The 18,211-nt window shown below is 38.8% G+C and overlaps 1 protein-coding gene and 1 long non-coding RNA gene across 3 annotated transcripts in view; both read right to left on the bottom strand.

Moving 5' to 3' along the window:
* The window catches only part of LOC125782188 (uncharacterized), a 114,220-nt gene extending 110,508 nt beyond the window's left edge, over positions 1-3,712 (bottom strand). Inside the window, exon 1 of the long non-coding RNA XR_007424783.1 lies at positions 3,566-3,712. This is a non-coding gene — a long non-coding RNA (uncharacterized LOC125782188). The remainder of the gene's footprint in view (positions 1-3,565) is intronic.
* tspan18a (tetraspanin 18a) overlaps positions 1-18,211 on the bottom strand; it is an 82,099-nt gene that overhangs the window by 43,263 nt on the left and 20,625 nt on the right. The window lies entirely within an intron of this gene.

Genomic DNA, 18,211 nt, shown 5'->3' with positions numbered 1-18,211 from the left:
AAAAAGATAAAAAACGTAAGGTGGGGCGCCGAGTGGTCCAGCGGTCTAATGCGCTGCCACTATGAGCGGGAGGTCGCAGGTTCGAACCCCCGCTTATGCAGCTTTGCCATCAGGTGCCGGTGCTTAGAGGCTTAGAGCACAATTGGCTCTGCTCCCTCTGGGGTGGGTAGATGGCGCTCTCTCCCCATCACACTTAAGTTGGCGCTGGGCGGCACGAGGCGTCTGTGAGTGGATGAATCGGAAGCTAGCCGCTGTGCTTTCCTCCGAGCGCGCTGTGATGCTGCTCAGGCGGTGATTCATCCGCAGCAGCTCGAAAAAAGGGGTGATTGACTTCACACGTGTCGGAGGAGGCGTGTGCTGGTCCACATCCTCCAAGTTTCACGGGCGTCACCGGTGATGGGGATGCACAAAAGGGGTGGATCAAGTGGATAACCAAATTGGGAGAAAATGGGGAAAAATCAGAAAAAAAATTATATGTAAAAAAAAAAAAAAAAAACGTAAGGTGTAAGGTCAGTAAGTTGCACCCAAAAACAGTAATTCCAACAAAAGGACATTTCCGTGTACTTTGGTACGTGGACACTCCACTCCAACCATCTGTGTCCCACCACTATCAGAGGCACACTGCTGCTGCTGCAGCTCAGCCAATCAGCTCTTCTTCCTGCCCCACCCCTAAACCCATACATCACCCAGTGCCCTTCCTAAACTTTGAACAGTCCCCATTGCACAGTGTCACGTGTGCACAGGGAATACATCATAGAAGCCTATCATAGAATACTACCACCTACAGTAAACAGCAAGAACAGCAGGGGGGTGATTGTAATTGTAATTGTGACCAGCAGCTTCTGGCAAGAACGAGCGTTTTTCTGTATCCAGCCTTGTTCTGCGAGTGTTTCCTGTTGTACAGGTTGGATTTCAGTGCACCATGCTGCATGTATTCATCTGAAGGCCTCGGTATAAAGCAGTTGTGACAGTGGTTGAGTCTGAAGTGCATCGACAAATTAACGTGGAAAACAGGCTTTCAGTCGAGTTTGAACCCACACTCACCGTGCGCAGAGCGCGGCTTATTAGTCGGGGCGGGGGGTTCATACAGGGCACGCCGCTAACGGCCCGGAACGTTCATCTGTTACCATGGAAACAAACGGAGGAAGATGAAGGGCCGGTGGTAGCATGCAGCGGGAGGGATGCTGCTGCTGCTGCTGAAGGTGGAAAAGCTCAGCAGATCAAAGAGCAGAACAATGGAGCGCTCAGGAGCCCGACCCGAGAAAAGGCTGGGGCGCCGCGGATCAGAGGGGCGGGGCAGGGAGGGATCTGTGATGTATTTGCATGATTACCCACCGCTCTGAACTAATTCATCTCCATGCTCCATCCCCGCTTCTGCATTAATAACAACACGCAAGCAGAAGCAGAGCGGTGAGAATTCCATTATTACGCTCTTTTATCACTTCCTTCTGATAAAAATCCACGAGAGCCTTTAACTAATTGTGTTTGAAGTGTTTCATGCAAATGAGAGAAATAGAAAAAAACATCAAAAAACTGTCTACTCCCCCTTAAAATGGCAACCGAGTGAATAAACAGTAGAAATGCACCAAAATTATAAGTTTTAGTCAAAAACAATAATTTCCCCCCATAAAAATATATAGATTAAATAGCCTAAATCATGAATTCTTAAATGAAACACAGCATTGGAGTCTCACAATTGAACTTCAGAAGACTGAAGACACTGTACAGATGCATCTCAAACAATTTAAATATCATTGAAAAGTTTTTTTTTAAATGTGAATCTTATACCTATATTATACAGATGTATTACATACAGAGTGATCTATTTTTTTAGCATTTATTTCTCTTATCAGTGTCTCAAAAAAATTAGAATATTAAATAAGACCAATATGTATAGAAGTGTGGGCAGTGTGCCAAGTCCTGCTGGAAAATGAAATCCGCATCTCCATAAAAGTTGTCAGTAGCAGAGGGAAGCATGAAGTGCTGTAAGATTTTGTGGAAAAACAAAACTGCACTGACTTGATAATAAAACACAGTGGATCAACACCAGCAGATGACATGTCTCTCCAAACCATTGCAAAAGAGGGAACTCTTGCTTTTCCTTTCCTAGAGTGGTCCTAATGAGTGCCAGTTTCATCATAATGTTTTGATAGTCTTTGCGACTGCACGTAAGGATACTTTCAAAGTTCTAAAAATTTTTATGATTGTCTGATTGTCTGACATTTTTTTCTTTACTTTAGTTGAGTAGTTTCTGCCATAATATGGATTAGAACATTATTCAAATAGGGTCTTTACACTTAAAAATGAGTTTCTTTGATTTTACCAAATTGAAACTATCTGGAATATAATCAAGAGGAAGACGGATGATCACAAGCCATCAAACCAAACTGAACTGCTTACATCTTTGCACCAGGAGTAAAGCAGCATAAAGATATCCAAAAGCAGTGTGTAAGACTGGTGGAGGAGAACATGATGCCAAGATGCATGAAAACTGATTAAAAACCAGGGTTATTCCACCAAATATTGATTTCTGAACTTTTAAAAGAATTTTATGAACATGAACTTGCTTTCTTTGCATTATTTAAGGTCAGAAAGTTCTGCATCTTTTTTGTTATTTTGGCCATTTCTCATTTTCTGCAAATAAATGCTCTAAATTACAATATTTTTATTTGGAATTTGGGAGAAATGTTGTCTGTAGTTTATAGAATAAAACAACAATGTTCATTTTACTCAAACACAAACCTATAAATAGCAAAATCAGAGAAACTGATTCAGAAACTGAAGTGGACTCTTAATGATTTTCGGAGCTGTATAAATATAAAGATTGATTCAGTTCCACTGATCAGTTTTTTTGTGCGTTATTGTGTTTAATAATGAGTTTACAGTATTATGTAAGGAAATGGTCAGCATGTTTATCAGGACGGGTTCTGAACCCAACCTGTAGCCTGACTACACCCTGCCCTCGAGTCCGGCTACAGCTGCTGCTCTGCAGAGTGACACATCCTGCAGGAGGAAACCCCTGCCCCACACACACACACACACACACTGCACGGCAATGACTCCCATGCACCCCATAACCTTCGATCAGGAGGGTGTAATAAAGCATCCACATTAATTCACTGTAAATGAACCAGCTAATTATTCTCAATTAACACAGTGACAAATTGGTCATCTATAAACAGTGATGACCTCAGCGGTTTCCAGTGCACACCTCAGTACTGCCATAAATACACTACAGATACAGACAAAAGTATCGGGACACCTTTTATTCCTTGTTTTCATCATTGTTTCTTATGTTATTCTGCTTTTATTGGAGTAAATGTGTTTACTATCCAGCAGGAATGGCTTTCTATTAAACTGTCCATTAACAGGAGCTGAGGAGCTGTTACCTTATGGTTTCTGCTTCCTGGTGCTGAACTGATGAGTGCCAGTTTCATAATAACATTTTCAAATTTCTTGAAACTGACTTTCATTCCTTAGTATGTTTTTTTATTGATTTAGTTGAGTAGTTCCTGCGATAATCTGGATTAGAATATTCCTCAAATATTCACTATTCACTGTATACCTGTAACTCTACCTCTTCACTACTTTACTTTAACTGATGCTCTCAAACACTTTATTAAGATACGAGAAATTCAAGAAATTAACTCTTGATGAGTTCAGCACAGCTGTTAACTGAAAGCCTGAATTCCAGGTGACTCTACTTTATAAGGCTCTCCCATGACTTTTGGCATATCAGTGTATATATATACATATATATATATATAGTCATTTTAAAAATAATATTAATTTCCATTTTAAGACCATTAAATGACTCATCTCTGCTAATATAATAACATAACCTGTTTAAAGACATGTTTTTGTAATTAGTCATATTTTGGGAAATACATAGTTTTTTTTAACCTACTGCAGTCAGTCCACACTGTGTATAGTCTATAGTTACTGCTCTTGAAGCTTTTTTTCACCTCATATCTAATTTTGTTTGTGCTGAATATATACATAATTCTGTACCCAGGACTGATTCTGGGCTCGTCTAGGGGACAAAAGGAACTTTTTTTCTGAGCTTTGGAATGCTTGTGTAATTCCATTAATGTCTGAGTGAATAACTGCTGTTTGCTGTTGTTTTTCTATTTTATTCAGATAACATAACACACTTATACAGTGAGGAACAGCAGCAGGAGCTCCTCATGGATGAACCGGTTTACAACCCTATTTCTGACAATGAAGAAAACAGGCTGATCTAATGTACATGACTGCTTATGTATTACCATAGCCTAACAGCGCTCATGTAACACACACACGCACACACATTTCCTAACAAACATCCCACTATATATTGAAGCGTATTCTCTGTGGATGGTTCATGTGCTGTACCGGATCTCCAGGCTGGTTCTGGTCGGTTCTGGCAGCAGATATAAGCGAGTATTCATCAGACAGAAGGGAATTGAATCATGCGTGTGGGACAGTGTGGATCCGACATGAGTACACGCTGAAGCCCACGCCTCCACCCGCCACCTGCAGCATCCACCAATCATCTGCTGCTCCAGACCTTCCCAGAGTCCATCAGCCCGGCTGATTAGTACAGATCAAACAGGTGTCGTACAGACGCTACTACTGCTGCTACTGCTACAACTGATACTGGTGGTACTGCTGGTGGTGAGGTTGGACATGTGTGCCGGTTATAACCTGTGTTATAATTCGCTGCTGCTCTGGGTGATGTTGGTGGTGAGGTTGGACATATGTGCAGGTTATAACCTGTGTTATAATCTGCTGCTGGTGCTGTTGGTGGTGAGGTTGGACATGTGTGCATGTTATAACCTGTGTTATAATCTGCTGCTGCTCTGGGTGGCGAGGTTGGACATGTGTGCAGGTTATAACCTGTGTTATAATCTGCTACTGGTGGTGTTGGTGGTGAGGTTGGACATGTGCGTAGGTTATAACCTGTGTTATAATCTGCTGCTGCTCTGGGTGGCGAGGTTGGACATGTGTGCAGGTTATAACCTGTGTTATAATCTGCTACTGGTGGTGTTGGTGGTGAGGTTGGACATGTGCGTAGGTTATAACCTGTGTTATAATCTGCTGCTGCTCTGGGAGGTGTTGGTGGTGAGGTTGGACATGTGTGAAGGTTATAACCTGTGTAATAATCTGCTGCTGCTCTGGGTGATGGTGTTGGTGGTGAGGTTGGACATGTGTGCAGGTTATAACCTGTGTTATAATCTGCTGCTGCTCTGGGTGGTGAGGTTGGACATGTGCATAGGTTATAACCTGTGTTATAATCTGCTGCTGTTCTGGGTGGTGTTGGTGGTGAGGTTGGACATGTGTGCAGGTTATAACCTGTGTTATAATCTGCTGCTGCTCTGGGTGGTGTTGGTGGTGAGGTTGGACATGAGTGCAGGTTATAACCTGTGTTATAATCTGCTGCTGCTCTGGGTGGTGTTGGTGGTGAGGTTGGACATAAGTGCAGGTTATAACCTGTGTTATAATCTGCTGCTGCTCTGGGTGGTGGTGTTGGTGGTGAGGTTGGACATGAGTGCAGGTTATAACCTGTGTTATAATCTGCTGCTGCTCTGGGTGGGGTGTGATCTTATCTTCTATACATGCCAGACTGACCATGACCTGCATGAACCAGGAAACAGATGGCTGCTGTTTTGAAATTCAGATGTTTCTGCATCCAGCGGCCCTATACCTTTCCTAAACACAGAGTCTGGACTAGGGCTGCAAAATATTGGAAAACATTTACATGGCAAATGTTCTTTTTTCGACTATATGTATATCGCAATATTAAACAATGCAGGGCCCAAGACGTCACCAGCCCCGCCCCCACCCGCGTGCTGTCTCGTGTCCAGACCAAGCTCAACTCAAAACCCGAGGAAAACAGTAAAACAACAGTAATCTGCCCTTTAATCAGGCTTTTAAATGGCTTTTTAAAAGGGAAATAAGAGCACTTGTTTTTCTGGTATTAAACATGTGAATTCAGCTGTAACTGGAAATATCTGCGCTGCAAAACTGTGCTGGATTGAGGTGCACAGCTTTCCACATGTGCTCACGTTTACAAGCACGTGCCCAACCATGTTTACTCCTGCACCCTTCCCCTTGCGCTTCTCAGGCAGCAGCAGCCTGTCACTCACACAGACACAGAGACAGCGCTGTGTATCTACTTCTTGTGTCAAGAATCAAAACACTGCAACATGACGTGTTTGATTTAATTGCCTTAAGTGACATCGCAGGTCCTGTGATGTGACAGTTGCAGATGTGTACATCGCGATGACAATGCTTAAAAAATTGACAAAATTTAATTCACAATATATTCCCTTATTTAGTCAATGCTATATAAGTCAGATATTGATATGTACAGTATTAAAAAGCCTGTTGTGTACAGAACCAGTCAAAAGTTTGGATACACCTTAAATTCAGTGGTTTTTGATTATTTTTTTTATGCTCTGTACTGTAGATTAATACTAAACTCAGTATATGGCGCTCTTTCCCTTCATCACTCCTAGGGTGATGTGGATCAGCACAAGGCTGCGTCTGTGAGCTGATGTATCAGAACCGGGTCGCTGCACTTTCCTCCGAGCGTTAGCGCTGTGATGCCACTCGGCAATGCTGCATCAGGCGGAGACATGTGTCGGAGGAGGCATGTGCTAGTTTTCACCCTCCTTGTGTTGTGGCATCACTAGTGATGGCGGATATACAGTTGACTAGTAGTGGCTCAATAAGTGGGACAATAGGCCACATAAATTAGGGAGAAAAATTTATGATGAAACTGGCACTCATCAGAATCGCCCCAGAAAGTGAAGAGCAAGAGTTTTTTTTTCTCTGTTTCACAGGATAAGTTAACAGCGCTCCAGATAAGAGCACCTAAATGCTTTTTCACAGAGTATTTTGTTTGTTTAACACTTTTAAGTTACTACATGATTCCTTATGTGTTCCTTCATAGACTGGATCAATTCACTATTCATTTACTATGTATTATAAAAATAAAAACATTGAATAAGTAAAGTGTGAAACAACTTTAGACTGGTAAAATCGCTTTTATATCTGAAAAAAAAACTGTAATTTTAACTGAAATGTCCCTAAGTGAATAGATTTTTAATCAAATTGATGTTGAATCGTAATATATTCCATTCTGTAAACCAGTGGTGATTCCCAGCCTTACAACACTCAACACTCAGCACTACCACTAAAATCTGCAGACGTTCAGCAGGTAGATGTCCAGACGTTTTCCTGTTGTGTTTTACTGCAGAAACATCCTATAGACACATCTCACTTCCTAAAACATGTAGGATGTAGATAATGAGACTGGCTGCTTCCTGAAGCATGTCCTCATTTTCCATCTTTATCATGTTTATCAGACCAGGCAATAAAGCCCCGTGCATGGTCTCAGACCAGTCTCAGAACTCTAGAGAAAGCCCGTTTCAGCTGCTCCAGAAAGCACCACGCTGAAAACCATGAGGGAGCGGTGGAGTGCTCTGAAGGCTGGAGAAACAGTGGAAACTGCAGCTTTAGGATATACTGTATGCATCAGTAATCACACCCTGCTTTTGTCTACTTCAATATTGATGCCGGTTCCAAATCTCCCTTTTTTAGCCAAGCATTTACAAAGAATTCTACAGCTCTGGAAAAAATTAAGAGACCACTTTATTTTCTGAATCAGTTTCTCTGATTTTGCTATTTATAGGTTTATGTTTGAGTAAAATGAACATTGTTGTTTTATTCTATAAACTACAGACAACATTTCTCCCAAATTCCAAATAAAAATATTCTCATTTAGAGCATTTATTTTCAGAAAATGAGAAATGGCTGAAATAACTAAAAAGATGCAGAGCTTTCAGACCTCAAATAATACAAAGAAAACAAAAGTTAATATTCATACATTTTTAAGAGTTCAGAAATCAATATTTGGTGGAATAAACCTGGTTTTTAATCACAGTCTCAGGAACTGCAAGTTAACAGCTCCCCAGATAAGAGCACCTAAATGCTTCCCATGCATTCTGGCATGTTCTCCTCCACCAGTCTTATACACTGCTTTTGGATTTTAATTGGGTAAAACCAGTGAAATTCATACTTTTCTCAAAAATCAGAAAAGTCTCTTTTTTTGTACTTTATCCTCTTCAGTATCAAGTATTACATAATCACGGTAGTGCTGTGCGATATGACGATAAATACCGTGGGGACGATAAAAAAAAGTGTCTATCGTGCTACTTACCTTCTATCATCCCTATCGTTTCTACAGTAATTTAATCAATTATTAATGCAAATATATAAAGTAGGCTAGGATGAAATGTATTGCTGTGTTCACTTTGCATAAACTCGGTTTATATAAGTGTTTAAATAAAGTAATCTTCCCAAAAAAAAGCTTCACAATGTGGTTTTGCGACGTGATGCTGCTTTACGTTATTGGACGGACACGCCGGTTTGCGACATGCTTTCGTTATTAAACTCATGAGAGCTGAACAATGGAGACGCATTGTTCTTTTAAAAAAATGAGCTACCGCATCTACCTCATCTGTTTTTATTTGATACATATATATTGCTGCACTAAAAGGTAGTAATTCTCATTTGTGAAAGTTTGGTTTAATGTAGGGGTGGGCAATATTATATCGTATACAATATATCGTGACACAGAAATATCGTGATATAAAAAATTCATATCGTGGTAATAGAGATGTTCTGTCTTAAAAGTAGTCTATTATTTACTGTGAAGCTTTAGGTTTATTTATTGTATAATTGTTTTAGTTTGCAGTTTATATGCATGCACTAAATATTCTGCAATATTATTTGCTGCATTATATTATTTTATGCTATATTATTTATTTTGCCACGTTATGATTATTCTGTTATACTATTATACTACATTCCTGAAATGAATTAAGTATTTTTCTGTTTTCCTATATCGCCAAGTATATCGTTATCGCAAAAATACCCTGAAATATCGTGATATTATTTTAGAGCCATATCGCCCACCCCTAGTTTAATGTCACTTTGAAATAAAGTTGGAAAAAAGTAAGCAATCGTATTATTTTGTCATATTTTTCGAAGAATAACTGAAAACATACTTAAATGTGGTATATCATGATATATATCGTTATTGTGATATAAAAAAATCTGTATCGTGATATATGTTTTTTCCCATATTGCCCAGCACTAAATCACAGTATTGTGATATCATCATTATCATGGGGAATGTATCGTTATAATATCGTATCGTGAGATACCCTGTATGACCTTAATTTATCATGTTTTACATTGATATCATGATATTCAACAGTTTTATGATAAAAATACACTGCATCCTTATTCAGTTCTGTACCAAACCCCTCCCTCCTGGTCTGTATATTCCTTTGGTATCATTGACTCTAAACTCTAACAGAAGATCTGCTGTGTTTGGTGTGTTTCTCTCAGGTGGCTCAGTGCTGGATCTTCTCGTCCGTTTGCCTGGAGCCGTCTTTGATCGTAATCCTGAAGCCAAACCGATGTCAACGCCTGGAGCTGAAATATAGGGGTGGCTGCTCCGGCTCTCACAGGCTGCCAGCATATCTTCACAACTCTCCTCCCGGCTTGGAGACGCTACAAACACACACCTGTGGATCTTCACACACATCCAGCTCCTCTATTATCAGCAGCAGAACAGAGCGCCCACACCCAGACACTTCATACAGCAGCAGTTACTGTATTTACCCCCATCCCCTCAGATAATCTACTACAGCACTGCTTAATAACGGCTAATATCATCAGATACATAAATATACAGCTCAAATTAAAAACCTCTGTAATATAATCAAGAGGAAGCTGGATGATCACAAGCCATCAAACCAACAAGTTGAACTACTTGAATTTTTGCACCAGGAGTAAAGCAGCATAAAGTTATCCAAAAGCAGTGTGTAAGACTGGTGGAGGAGAATATGATGCCAAGGTGCATGAAAACTGTGATTAAAAACCAAACCATGGTTATTCCACCAAATACTGATTTCTGAACTCTGAACTTAAAACTTTATGAATATGAACTTGTTTTCTTCACATTATTTTAGACATTTCTCATTTTCTGCAAATAAAAGCTCTAAATGACAATATTTGTATTTGGAATTTGGGAGAAATGTTGTCTGTAGTTTATAGAATAAAACAACAATATTTATTTCACACAAAATCAGAGAAACTGATTCAGAAACTGAAGTGCTCTCTTACTTTAAACTAAATCAGTTTCTCTGATTTTGCTATTTATAGGTTTATGTTTGAGTAAAATGAACATTGTTGTTTTATTCTATAAACTACAGACAACACTCATTTGACAAATACCAATAACAAAAAAATGATGCAGAGATTTCAGACCTCAAATAATGCAAAGAAAACTGCAAAGTTCATATTTATAAAGTTTTAAGAGTTCAGAAATCAATATTCGGTGGAATAACCCTGGTTTTTAATCACTTTTTCATGCATCTTGGCATCATGTTCTCCTCCACCAGTCTTACACACTGCTTTTGGATATCTTTATGCTGCTTTACTCCTGGTGCAAAGATGTAAGCAGTTCAGTTTGGTGGTTTGATGGCTTGTGATCATCCATCTTCCTCTTGATTATATTCCAGAGGTTTTCAATTTGGTAAAAACAAGGAAAAACGTCAAGATTAAGTGGTTTCTTAATTCTTTCCAGAGCTGTGTATCTATATAAATCAATATTCATGCTGTTATATATATTCATATATATTTGTATGCCCGCAGCATTAGTTCAGTGTACTATTCAGTGCATTAGTGTGAGTGGATCAGAGTGGGTGGTATATTGTTTGTTATATAGACAGAGCTGAAGCCGGGCAGCGACACGTCTCGTCAGATAGTAGAAGCTAACAGCGCTAGGAACAGCATGCAGTTCATTCCTGTGTTATTTGTGCGAATAACACATCAGTGTTTATATACTTTACTCAGTAACTCAGAAACAGAATTAGTCTATGGAGGAAAAACACCACCAGCCAAGTACAGTTGAGATTTTTTGGTTCAACTGCCTGGGCGGCTCTTTTTTACTTTCTGGACCTGGACTACCCACCTCTGTGTGTAACTATAGGTTTAAATAGGATCTCCGGTGGATTTGGTGTTGTACAGAGACTCTAAGACTCTGGGTCAGTGGCTGAACTGCACTTAGCAGGGCATTATTATATAAAGTTGTAAAGTAATATATGACATTGCAAATACTGTTATTAGTCTAAAAATGTCTTTATTTTAAAACGTTTCTAACTGTTGTTCTTCCCCTGCTGTCGCAGTGCTGAGCCAATCAGAGACAATAAGTTTGCACGCATGAATATTCATGAGCAAGAGCCAAAATCCTATCGTTTTAGCTCTTAAAGGGAATGGCTAGTGGAACACTGATTAGTTTATTTCATGTTATGCCTAAAATACACTTGAGATTAATTAAGAGAATTAGTACATGCTTTTAGCGTGTTTTGAGCTGTGCAAGGTGTACTTTTCCCATCGTTATGATAGCAAAGACACAGTTAAAAATATTGAATATTGATACAATATTACAGGTTATTAAGAATATTGTATTTTACTATATATTTTTTTTTTGGTTAGTAGAACATTTTACAGTTAAATGTTCATAGAACGTTCAACGTTTTTTTTGTCAACGTTCCCATTATGTTACGTGAGAAACGTTAATAAAACATTATTATGTAATGTCATGTTAAGGTTCCCAGAATGTTCCTGGAGCATTATCTCTGTAACGTTACAGGCTAACCTTTCTGAAACCTTTTTAAAACGTTGTTAAATGTTCTCATAACGTTCTGTGTCGGCTGAGTCGCAGTCTGGGAAGCTGAGCGCTCACAGTGAGGGTGATTTATGACTCCAGTGGGTCACCAGTCCCAGCTGGGTTCCCACAGCCTCCACTCATAAACCAGCTTAACCTGCCTGGAGAAGTTCAAGCTCTACACTCAGGTTTATGTAGTCTTACATTAAATCATAAATCATTTCATTAGCTCCGCCACTGGGAGCCACAGAGCCACAACAATCAATAACAATTATCTCTGTGCTGACCGTCATTTAAACCACTCTACGGAGGACTTTAACTGTGCGTCCAGAGTGGGGACGAAAAATCTGCTGGATGAAAAACGATGTTAGGAATCCCGAAATCAGTATGAAACACAATAAATTAGGATTTTAATTTAGTTTAAGATCCTTAAAAGATGTTTTAATTAGGGCTGTCAATGTTAAAGCATTAACGCATGCTGTTAATTTGGATTTTTTATTCTGGAGCTGGTCTTAATCCAACTCAGCTATATCAAATATACTACTTTTAATTGAGCTAAACTGCTGATATATTAGCCAGATAATATATACGGCTATGAACAAACACCGTCTCTGCTGCTTCATGCTGTTTACACCTGCAGTAATGTGCAGAGTTCACTGCTCACATCTGCGCTGCATGTCCCATTGAAAACACTGTGTTTAAAAGCACAGAACCAAATTGTCAGTGTTCTGTGTTAAATCAGCTTCACACTGCACAGATATACACACTGAAACACAGAACCTTCTCATTAGATTTACTTTATTCTTACTGCCGCGCTAGAAAGCTCTGACCAATAAGAGGAGACTCTGATGTGCTCGCGTGGTTTATTGGTGAGCATTTTGGTGCGTTTAGTTTAAGTTTATGCCTGTGTGAAAACAAACCAAACAGAGGAAGAAACTGGAGCTCCAATTAAACAAACTCCTCAACTGATCCGGATCATAGAAACTTTCACAACTACAGGTGTCGAAACGCTCTTTTGTACTCAGATAATTAGGTTCCAATTCAGAAATCCTTACCAACAAAGCTGAGATGTTTATAATAAAATAAAATAAAACGTTTCCTCTATACAATTCATCATACATTCCAGAGCCCCACGTTAGCTTTATTTCCTCTCAAATATACAAGTATATACTAGTATTTTTCATTTAAACACCACTAATATAAATATAATAATCTCATTTTACATTTCTTACATTTATTATTTTATTTACATTTAAATATCCCCTATAAAAACTTGTGTCTTAAGAAGAACAAGTGCAATTAATCGCAGTTAATCACAGAATATTGTTGTGATGAATCTGACCACATTTTTTAATCGATCCACACCACTAATTTTAATATTTTGACCGGGTAAAAAGAAGATGGTTGTAACAGTTCACTGTGGACCTCTACCTCACACTACCTCCATCTACCTCACTCTACATCCAACTGCTCTAACACACGCCTCGATCTACCTTAATCTACTCCTCTCTACCACACACTACCCTTCTATATCTCACTTTACTTCACACTACCTCCTGTTACCTCCTCTACCACCCTTTATGCCTCACTCTGTCAACCTCTACGTCAGTCTACCCTCTCTACCGTCACCGTCACAATACTTTACACTACCGCACTCTATCACTCTACCTCACACTTCCTCCTGTTACCTGACTCTGCCTTGCTCTAAAACACTTTACCTTTACTTAGTGCTGGGTGATTCAGGCCTAAAAAAAATAATCTTCGATTTTTTTCACAAAAAAATCTGTGTTAATCTGTGGAAGGCGCCGGTAACCAAGGTAAGACGGATAAACACTTCAGAAATGAGTAGCGTTTTTAGATATTTTAGATTAGAAAGATAAAATGTCTGTATGTAAAATCGTGATAACTCCATTGTGAAATCGCAATAAAACTGTAATTCGAATTAACCAAATTAATCGTGAAAATAACCTAGCACTATCCTCACTCAGCCTCGCTCTGCCTCCAGCCTAGTTATGTTGTATGATCACAGTCTGTATCAGGGGTCGGCAATTAAGTTTGACCGCGGGCCAGATATTTTCCATGCCATTACATGGCAGAAATGAAGTATAATGGGATGTAGTGCTACAGACTAGTAGCTCTCCAGCCCAGAGGATTGTTAAACCCAATTGCGGAACAGTTGATCTCAAAGCAGGTAAACCCAAGAAGAAAGGACGGGTCAGGGTCGTGGCCCAATACACTACCCTGGCTAGTGCCCTGGCTAGTGAATTGGGACATAGCCAGGAAAAAACGGGCTTATAAGGAGATAGGAAGCCCAAGAATGGGCGGAAAAATAAAAACTAAAGTGGAAACTAAAGTCACGCCTAGTGCAACAGAGAGAGAGACAGGGGAGGTATGTAAACAAAAGCTCACCAGAAAAGTATTTTCTTTTTTTTTTTTTTTTCCACTTACCTATTGCCAACCCCTGGTCTACAGTGTGAAGAGCTCCCTCTGTTGCTGCATGCAGGTAAATACAAAATACACCTGGTTCAGCCCTGATGCCAAAACACTGTACTGGATCAGAATGTCTCTGAAAAAAATATGCTCTCAAGAGCTCTATGGAAGTTGCTGCACTGAAAGCTGTGGCGGTGGCGATGATGTTCTCAGTGGGAGGGGCAGTCTGGCAGGAGATGGGTTGGTGATTTGGGAGGTTGGGGAAGCTGGTGGCGAGTTCATCTGTGTCTCAGTGAGGGTCTGATCTGTTGGGGGAGGCTGAAAACACTTTGACTGCTATTACAGCATCTCCGTTATCTATCTCTCTCTCTCTCTTTCTGATACACTGGCTGAGGAGCTTCTCCATCAGAGAGGAAGCATCTCCCAGACCCTCTCTGAGACACTACCCAACAAAAATAGGCATTCTTCATCTTCATTCTTCATTTTTTTTAAATAACGAGTAATTCATCTTTCATCATTTCTGCTCAACATGCCTCAAATCACCAGTTGCCAGACGCTGTTTATGCACACTGCGTCCGAGCTGCTTCCCCTGCACTGATAGGAATTTGGAATCTAATTGAGAGGAAAATTGCTGTAGGAAACAGAGAGAGAGAGAAAGAGAGAGCGAGAGAGAGAGAGTCTAGAAATGGAAATGGCTTGTTGACTGTCTCATACCACTATTTCAACCATCCCCACCAACCTGACTGTACTAAATAGGCGTGCGCGATTTGGCTCTAAAATAATATCACGATATTTCAGGGTATTTTTGCGATAACGATATACTTGGCGATATAGGAAAACTAAAATATGAAATAATTCATTCATTTCAGGAATATAGTGTAATAGTATAACAGAATTATCATAATGTGGCAAAATAAATAATATAGCATAAAATAATATAATTCAGCAAATAATATTGCAGAATATTTAGTGCATGCATATAAACTGCAAACTAAAACAATTATACAATAAATACACCTAAAGCTTCACAGTAAATAATAGACTACTTTTAAGACAGAACAGCCCTATTATCACAATATGGATTTTTAATATCACAATATTTCTGTGTCACGATATATTGTATACAATTTAATATTGCCCACCCCTAGTACTAAACTGTACTAAAGTCATCCAAACTATAAAAAACACATGGAATTATCTATTATTTAGTGAACAAAAAACTATTAAACAAACCAGAATGTGGTTTAGATTTTAGATTTTTTAAAGTAGCACCTCTTGCTTAGATTAGACAGTTTTGCACATCTCTGCTGGATTTTCTCAGTCAGCTTTATGAGGTAGAGTCACCTGGAATTCAGGCTTTCAGTTAACAGCTGTGCTCCTGAACTCATCAAGAGTAAATTAACTTGAATTTCTTGTCTCTTAATAAAGTGTTTGAGAGCATCAGTTGTAAAGTGGTGAAGAGGTAGAGTTGGTATTAGGGGTGGCCGATATGGCCCTAGAATAATATCATGATACTTCATGGTATTTTTTTACGATAATGATCCTCTTATCGATATGACAAAACACTGATTTAAAAAATAATTTCAAGAATACACTACTGCAACAAAATGAAAATTAAATTGTGTTATTGCATATGCTATGATATGGCACGACCCTAACAGAGATATTAAAAACACAAGAATTTTATCAGATTTGTAACAGAAGTCAATGATCCAGAATGTCATGATACTAATAATAATGCACTCCAAATATCTCCATATATCCAGGATTAAAGTAAAATAAATGATACTGGACAGATATAATCTGTCTCTAATAGATATTTAATGGGAAATGAGTGTAAATTTTCTTTTGCTAAAAACAACAAAAAAGTAGTACCCTGATGTGATAATTAGGGGGGGGTGATTATGGCACCATATTTCAAGGAATAATAAATGTTGACAATAATATTGTGTACAATATGATATGGCTCACCCCTAATTGGTATACAGTGAATAGCCCTATTTGAGTAACATTGAGTAATGTAATCCATATTATGGCAAGAACTACTCAACTAAGTATCCTCACAGGTGCAGCCGCAAAGACCATCAAAAACGTTATGATGAAACTGGCACTTATCAGAAAAGTAAGAGCGAGAGTTCCCAAACTACAGATGACAAAGAAATGGTTCAAAACTAGGTTTACCTGTAAAAAAAACACTGATATATGATAACAAATTTATTAGAAACTGTAGATTTTATTTCTAGTTAAATATATGTTTTATCCCACTGGATGTTTGTGTCAAAAGTGCTGGAGCTTTTTCGGTATGAGTTCAGTCCTTGGGCGAATGTTTAGAAAATATGCGCAGGTTGGTCTGTGGGAAGCGTCAGTAACCACGGTAAGAGAGATAAACACTTCAGAAATGAGGAGCGTTTTCAGATATTTTAGATTAAAAACTGTAAATTAGAATTTACAGTTAAGGACGATGCATTTTTATAAAAATCGATTTTCTCTGAGTTTTAATTCTCACCACCGACGCTCCCCTGAGATAAGCCCCGCCCCTCTCTCTCGTGCGCAGCCCCGCCCCTCTCTCCCTCCCTCCCGAGACGTGACTGCCTATTTAAAAAGCAACAGAAGTTGTTCATTTGTTGAAGTTTATTTGTATCATTTCTAACATATTTAGAGTGTTTTAGAGTGTAAAAAAACATTGATATGTGATAACACATTTTTTAGAAACTGTAGATTTTATTTCTAGTTATATATATGCTTTATCCCACTGGGTGTTTGTGTCAAAAGTGTTGGAACTTTTTCGGTATGAGTTCAGTCCTTGGGGGAATGTTTAGAAAATATGCGCAGGTTAGTCTGTGAGAGGCGCTGGTAACCACGGTAGACAGATAAACACTTCAGAAATGAGGACCGTTTTCATTTTTCATCAAATGATACTAAAAAAATATTTTTTCTAACTTAAACTCATTGGCATTGGCTCATTTTTTGTGAAAAACATATATCAAAACACATTTTCGATAAACACACACTGTACACCCCCCCCCCCCTACACATTTATATTACATACAGTATGTTTGGCCAAGGGCTAATAAACATTGCTTCATTTGTAAATTTGAAACTAAACAAATTTTCTACTCATATCTTGAGTTTAATTCATTTTTCTTTTACATTTTATTAAAAAACCTAATAAAAAAAGAGTAGCACTTTTTAAAAGAAATGTAACATAAGAAAGGTAAAGGGCAAATATTAACCATGTAAGCTGTTTATATTGCTTGCAGTTTAGGTGAAGCGAGCATGTGTAAAGCATTTTAATGTAGAATTGCTTAATTTTGCTGAATTAAATACAAGTAACAAAGTAAACGAGTAACAAAAATATGAACACCACACAAGGGTTAAAAAGATAAAGTGTCTGTATGTAAAATTGCTATTACTCCATTTTGAAAATTGCATTAAAACTGTAATTCGAATTAACTGAATTAATCGTGGAAATCGCCCAGCACTACCTCATCTATAGCCGCCATCATAACAGAGCCTCCTCTCCAGCCAGGCATGCGTTCGGCTGCACAGCACTCCATAACCATAACCTGTTTATTTATAAATGTCATTTTCTGAAATGTTTATCGCTTGTCTTGGCGTGACACGTCTTCTGTCAGCTGAATGAGTAAAAACCGCCTCTGTTTATATAGAGCACCTGCTCTTCTAAAGCAGGAGAGCCAGCTGCTGTTACTGCCCTTAAATAGGAAACGTCTGAACGCCCCTGAACTGTCTCACTGCCAGAGTGGGAGTGCGACGGGTAGAATCTGACGATTGATGAAGAAAACAGAAAATCTACAGCCATCAAACTCCACAAACGTCTCGGAGGCAGAACGAGGTCAGCCGTTTTATAATCCCATACTAATATAAACACTCTGCTGACATTTATAGAAGAGCTGAACCTCCAACGAGACAAAGAACCATGAGAAGAACCACACAAACTGAGCCATTAAACCATTAAACACCACAATTAGTCGTGCTATATATCCCATATTAAAAAAAAAGGGTTAAGACAGTATGGGAAATGCTATTTAGTAA

Source organism: Astyanax mexicanus, chromosome 16 (assembly GCF_023375975.1).
Source record: "Astyanax mexicanus isolate ESR-SI-001 chromosome 16, AstMex3_surface, whole genome shotgun sequence".
Taxonomy (NCBI): domain Eukaryota; kingdom Metazoa; phylum Chordata; class Actinopteri; order Characiformes; family Acestrorhamphidae; genus Astyanax; species Astyanax mexicanus.
This window is presented reverse-complemented; position numbering and strand designations above follow the sequence as displayed.